Below are 7,367 nucleotides of genomic sequence, written 5' to 3' on the forward strand. Positions count from 1 at the left end.
GATATGGCTACCATGGAGAGCGATGCAATCTTCCACACGTCATGTGATGCTTTACATAACATTATCCAGCAGCTGTTGGGGGTAATTTATCCCATTCTTCTGTCAGCCACGTGTAAGGGTGTCCTTGCTTACAGGAGGGCATTGTCGACCAGCAAGACTGCTCTCCAAAGCATCCCAAACATTTTCAATGTGATTCAGATCTATAGAACGTGCTGGGAATCAGATGGGTTGAATATTTTGAGTGAGCTAGACACTCCTGGACGGCGATTGTTAGTGACATGTAACGATGTCATTCATGAAAACGAATTTATCGCTCACAGCACCACAGAACACTTGAACATGAGGCAGTAGAACAACATTAATGCATCACTAGCGTCTTGTTTGGAAGCACAAAGGCGACATACGGCCATTGATCATAATCCTACCCATACCATGACACAACTTGTAGGATACTAGTCCTTTTCTTTTATGTTTGCCGGCTTGTATGCTGTACCACTCTCATGCCAGGTTGGTTGTCGTCCACAATTGGACGACAGACTGAACCTGCTTTCATCTGAGAATAGTACACAAGCCCAGTCAACTTCTCGCCAAATACGATGCTGAAGATATCATTACAAACGAGCAAAACACTGACTTGTAGACAATGGGGTGTACAAAACAAGCTGATGGGCTTATAGTCTTACTGCATTCAAACGTTTGGCTTCAGTTTTTCGAGATATTTGCTGGCCAGTAGCAGCAGGAAACTGCTTTGCTACTTCAGTAGCTGTGTTGCGCTGGTTCCTTTTCGTTGCTTGCAGTAAGTATCAATCGTCTGCTGACATCCTATTGTGTACACGGCCTCCCTCGTGACATTTGCTACACATTCCATTTGTTTGAAATGATTTCCGAACTCTAGAAACAACTCCGTGGCTGACGTCGAACTCCCTGGCAACGTCTAAACTTTTCTGCCCTTCTTCGATGTTGCCCACCACACGACCGCCCATAAAATCATCTAAGGGATGTCAGGAAGACTTACCGAAAAATGCAAGTTCGTGAATTGATTCTTTCCGGTCAAATTTTGCTTTTGAACAACAATGGTCATCATGAGCCCAATCCTTTATATCGCTTATCAGCGCTATCACGTGACCAGCAACGTAGTGAGTCCAAAATTTGCATACTCACAACACGGCTTACTGTGCCCCGTACTTATGCTAATTACCATATTTCCTTGCCTACCATTTTGTGGCTGCTAACGCTGCTATTGCCACCCGCCCTTAGTAATTGTCCACCAATGTATTTTAGGCAATTGAACGTGTATTAAAAAATGGCAATTCCGCGGTAAGAGAAGTACCAGCGGTTGCACTTAACGTCGTGTATAAAGGCTCTAAATACGGTAGATCCTCGTATCATTGCATGAACTTCATGAAGGACACGGACTCGACTTCTATGCGATGCAATTACATTTTGAAAATTTCCAGAAACAATATTTAAATTAGAGATGCACCGAGCGTATTCGGTAGACAAACCGAATTCGGTTCGGTCGAACATTTTAATATTCGGCAACCAAATAGTAAACATATTAAATATTTGATAATTGTTAGACAAACGTATTTATTATATCTGTATACATAAATGACTACTTCTGTATGTAAGGATGTCCAGGGTAAACTTCAAAACTACTGGTCCGATTTTAACCATTTTTTTCACCACAGATAGCTACATTATCAGGATTCAACATAGGCTATAATTTATTCCTAAAAAACTTAGAAAAAAAAAGTTATGATGGAAAACAGTAACTTTCATGTAATTTCCCCATTAAATGATTAAATATAAAATCCATTGTTACAAAAATGCATTGCCTTACAACAGCAATATTAATAGCAATCATAATGAAAATATTAAATCAAGGCTTCACCGGAGCAAACATGACATTTATTGCTTTCTCAAGATTTTTATCTTTATCTATATACATAAATGGCTACTTCTGTATGTAAGGATATCCGGGGTAAACTTCAAAACTACTGGACCGATTTTAACCATTTTTTTCACCACGGATAGCTACATTATCAGGAAGCAACATAGGCTATGATTTATTTCTAAAAAAACTTAGTTTAAAAAAGTTATGATAGAAAACAGTAAATTACATGTAATTTCTCCATTAAATGATTAAATATAAAACCCCTTGCTACCGAAATTCGTTGCCTATTAATGGTAATCATAATGAAAATTTTGACTCAAGGCTTCTCCGGAGCAAACATAAATTTAAAGTTTTTTCAGTATTCGGAAACTCTTACTGTCTGACCACGGATTGTATGGAAAGACAAACATCCGTTTTACAGCCGAAAATGGACGAATCTACTATTTTTTACCGATGTCAGCTTTTGCAAAAACAGAGTCTCATTCAAATGAGCGGAATATGCACATCAAATTTTTACTTTTCCCCCTTATTCACATAGATTCGTCTTTTCTGGACATTTGAAAATTCCATGCAATCCGTGGTTGGACAATACTTTTTGCACTCTTTGGGAAACATAGTAGAAACTTTTTTTTCTTGTGTGTGTGTGTACGATTTAATTAAATAAATAAAGCGTTTTTTTTTAGTGATCTTTGTTTTTGTTTGTTCATATTTTGGAAATTCTTCCAATTTTTATATGCTCAAATGTCTTGCTTTCGTTTCTAACTGAATACTATTTCGCTCTGTATACTTATTGCTATTTGACTTTTATGGGTAAGGAAGAAGCTCGATATTTAATCACGTCAAAACGGTGTAGTTTGAGTTCTTTCAATTAAAACAGAAAATGAATGAAAGTAGCCATTGTTTCTCTCACAATTATTTCTGACTCAGGCAACGCCGGGTATTTTTGCTAGTATTGAATGAAAGTTACAATATTGTACCACACTGCAAAATTAATTCAAATTGTTACTTCCTGATTTTATCACATTCAAAGTTATATTAATGTAACAGGAAATACTCAGACGTTGAATTTAAATTTTGCTGTTTTCCAATTTTTTGAAACATATATTACACATTATACTAGTCCTACTATTACAAACTCAATTTAATACGACACAGTATCCAGAAAAGAACCTCATAATATTAAGTAGTAGTAGTAATAAAAATAAAGTCAACAAATTGATTACTACTTAACATTAACGGCTAAATTTTTATATAAAATGGAATACACTTGGATAGTAAACTTATCAGTATTTTAATATCGCAAGTTGAAAAAATATGAAATATTTTTTGAAACCAACCTTACTGAAATTATTCATTGTAATCAAAGTTAAAAAATCCTTTGCACTTGAAAAACTAGGTGTTTGATAATGATCGAATTTCATTTCTTAATTTTAATGATGATACAGTTTTTTATGAGTTACAGAAGAGATTAATTAAATAGCAGAAAATCACTTGAAAAAATTGTAATTTGCAGTAATTTTTAAGCTACTTGAGTTTGTATTTGTATATAAGGTAAATGTAAGATTCTCTTTATTTATGACCATAACATGTTACCATGATTATCAATCATCAAATCATATACCAGAAAAAAAAGTTAACTATTCATTTATGCAGAATTGCATATAAGCACAAACCAAATTAGTCATTTACTATATTGTTTGTTTTTTTTTTGGAATGATTTGTTTTAAATTAATAATTGTACTCTTAATGTAGGTACATTTACGATGTTATACGGAAATGCCTTTACATTTTACATAATAGGTTAATATTTTCTATTTAAAACAAGCGTAATGTTCGAATATTAGTTGAATTTTTTAAAACATATATTGAGTATTCGGCAAAATATGGCATTTGATCCATCTCTAATTTAAATATGTATTTTCTAATGAGAAAAGGATCGCCATCGCGACAAAAAGAAAAAAATACAGTAGTTGAGTCCATGTCGTTCTAGCAATGAAACTTTTCCCTCTGTAATGTGTGTTGAGCATAATTCCAGCCCCCCTCCCCGAAAACTGAAATAACGAGGCTGCTTCAAACGCTTTGCTATATTTTTTTGGTTCATCAAAAAAGATCGTTCGAAATACATCATGTCTCTTTTTCTGGTGTTAGATGAATTTCGTACGTTGATTGACGCTTTTGATAATGTAACAAATTCTGTAAATAGTAATTATTTTTATGATTAATTTGCTGTAATCCGGCTAAATTTGGCGTTTATTCCATTATTCTTCACTAAAATTATTGTAGTAACTTAACCTGTAAATAGTTTCTTAATGAATATATAACCCTCTTACATTCGAATGAAGTATACGGTCCCCCATTTCCGAACGATAAGATTTGTGAATGGAATAAAAAGAAAATATGAGAAATTTGTACAAGATTGCAGGATTTTCTAGATATTTCTTCGCTCGGTATGAAACGCCGGACGTCTTGTGAATGGGGGAGTCAGTTTGTTTTCTAACTGTGGAGTCTCGTTTTCAGCGTTCCGCTAGAAGTTAAAAGTTGGCCTTTGCGCTGTGTTTTTGCGTATTTTGATGTGAATACGTTTTTGACCGCTGGGTTTACAGTGTTAGTTGATATTTGCCTAATTGCTATGGTTAATTTAGCAGTTGCTAAGGATATTTCTTGTACATAGTTGTAAATAAATCTCATGTGTTTTATCAAGAACTGTGTCGTCATTTAAAGAAAGTTTAAAGTTGGCACCGAACGCGTAACAATATTTATAGCATCTGTAACACTAGTAATGTTTCGCCGTATGAAATGTGTGACTGAAATTACGTACCTTAACCGTTGCCATTCCTCTACTATACCGAAATTGCTACAGTAACACCTCGTTATACCGCGCTTGTCGGGGGACAACAAAAAAGCGCAATATATCCGAAAACGCGATATTCAACGAAGTCATAAAAAGTTACGATTCAACTCTCGTACAAGTTGATGACATGCGCACCTACAAAAAGATTATTTTACTGTCATACTCGGAGGATTTTCTTAATGAGAACAAAAGAAAATTAGCTTCCCAATTGTTGTTTTAAAATTAGAAAAAAATAATAATTTAATTAAAATATTTCAGATGTTTTATGGTGAGATACGAATCGAAAGTTTCAGCTTGAATTGCAACAAATTTGATGATAGAAAACATACTAGTTCTGTTCATTGATTTAGAAAAGAAAAAAAAAAAAACTTTGTATGTGATATATTACATTTGATTTTCTGCGATGTCAAATGTAAAGCAACATGTTTTTTTTTATATATTTTTTTTAGTATAATTTCTCAGGAGGCAAAGGAAAAGCGTGATAAGTCCGAATGAGCGATATAACGGGGAGCAATATAACGAGGGGTTACTGCATTTGTAAACTGATTTTTGAATCACCTTTATTGTGCATCATTATTTTAACTCAAAACCTATTTTGTTTGATTGTGATTTTTTTTTTTTTTTTTTTTTTTGAATCACACAAGAGTTCTTTGAAAATAAAATCATTAATGAAATCCAATCTAAATAAAAGCAACATTTCCTCATACAGTTCGAAAACTAGGTTACGTCACTTTCTCATTGAATATTTAGATCTGCATAAAAAGATCTGAAAGGTTTTTTTCACTCAAAATACTAATATAAAATATCTTTCTATTACAAAATAATAATAATAAAAAAAGATAATAGTTGGTAGGGGAAAATCGTCAGCAGAAGAAATTACGGCGAAATGAACTTTTTTTACGACAGTGAAATAATTTTAATCCACTGAATTATAACTCTTTTTAAAAAATTACTGAATATCTTAAGAGGAACATAAGGATGTATATCATTTTTATATAAAGATTAGCTTAGGACAAAAAATAGCGTCTTTTAATTATTTAATGTAAAAATGAAAGAGATATACTTTTCGTCAGTCACTTTTAAAATAAATATGATATGTTTTTGATTAGTCGTTTTACAACAATGTGTAATTAGCTGTTAAAATTACAAAGGTGTCAAATAAATTCATCGCCAAAGAAAAGGTCAACATAAATAGTTGCAATGTTTCCCTGAGATTAAGTAAAAATCAGCTTATTCTAGCCTACTCAAGTCTAAAAACATGAAGTCCATTTATCTAGCGGTTGGAATTGTTTTTCACCCAGACGACTTGGGCTCGATCCCCGGCATCGGAAGACCTAACAAATTCCTTCGCACTTTGGATAACTTAAGGCTTCCCACTGGGGGTTTGTTGGGAAAAGTAGTGAAAAATTTAAGGGGCGTTACAAGAAAACCTGTCCTTAGCAAGCAACTTAGAAAAACATAGCATATTTCTGTACAAAGACGCGTTTTTCTTTAGCAATTTTTAAATATTTGTTAATTAATATTTAATGAATTCACCTTAATTATGTTGTGTTTCGGGTAATTAATCCAATTCGATGCATTTTTATCTCAAAGCGTAGGATGACAAGTTTCTACATCGCTGCTATTGTGCTATTAGTTTCAATAATTAAAAAAAAAAAAAATCTGCAAAGGATGTGAGTTTAATGAATTAAACTCAAAAAGAAAACAACATCAAATTTCATTTTTCACAATATGAACAAGTTCATCTTTTCTCCTTTTATCCGTAAAACTAAATAATATTGAAGCATTCGTGAATTTAAAAAAATTGAAGCCGGTTTGATACAAACTTTTTTTTTTCCATTTATCCACATTATAAAGATTTTTGTAACCAACATGAAAACATGCTATTTAATGTAAACACACTTTGAAGTTATGAAAGTTTAACAATGATTACATTCACTTTTGCATAAAATATATAAACAAAGCATGTAAACTAAATTTGTATAGAATATTCAAAAATAAACAAACACTTACCAGGCAAAGAGAGAAACCTTAACTTCTTGTTGCAAACAGACGCTACAAATGCCTCGTTTTACTATGTTATGTTACACACGTAACAGCGCGACGCTCCCGCCACTCTCAAAAGCGATCGTCTGACAGATTTCTCCCCCTCCTCCTGCTAGTCATGAAGAACGAAGAGCACGTGATAACCATGGACGAATAAGAGTGAGGGACAAGTTCAACCGTTCACTCTCCCTGTTGCTCTGTTGGGTTCTTTTGTTTCGGAGTAATTTTTCCTCTTCCGCTAATATCTGCCGCCCTATTATCATTTTTTTTTTCTTTTTGCAAACAGTTGTTCTTTATTTTTTCGCTCTTCTTTTTTCTGCTAACCTATAATGTTTTGTTTCCATAAATGTCGTTTGCCTAAATTTAGGTGTTAGTATTCGTTTTTGTGTTGATGCGGCTGGTTGTTTTCTGGAGAGCATAAATTAGAATCAAATTTTTTTTGGAAGAACAAGAAAGAAATGAAATTGCAATTTGAAAACAACTTTTTTTCACGATTTTTCGGTTTGGAAGTATTACAGAAATATTTATCAAATATCTTTTACTCAAAAACAAGACATCTCACCGTAAATTTTC

At 33.2% G+C, this 7,367-nt stretch overlaps 1 protein-coding gene across 1 annotated transcript in view; it reads right to left on the reverse strand.

Annotated features, from left to right (window-relative positions):
• The window catches only part of LOC129223886 (protein singed-like), a 93,473-nt gene extending 86,613 nt beyond the window's left edge, over nucleotides 1-6,860 (reverse strand). Inside the window, exon 1 of the mRNA XM_054858258.1 lies at nucleotides 6,762-6,860. The gene's annotated coding sequence lies outside the window, so the exon portion shown is untranslated. The remainder of the gene's footprint in view (nucleotides 1-6,761) is intronic.
• Between the last annotated feature and the right edge of the window lie 507 nt (nucleotides 6,861-7,367).

The sequence above is a fragment of the Uloborus diversus genome, chromosome 6 (assembly GCF_026930045.1).
Source record: "Uloborus diversus isolate 005 chromosome 6, Udiv.v.3.1, whole genome shotgun sequence".
NCBI classification, from domain to species: domain Eukaryota; kingdom Metazoa; phylum Arthropoda; class Arachnida; order Araneae; family Uloboridae; genus Uloborus; species Uloborus diversus.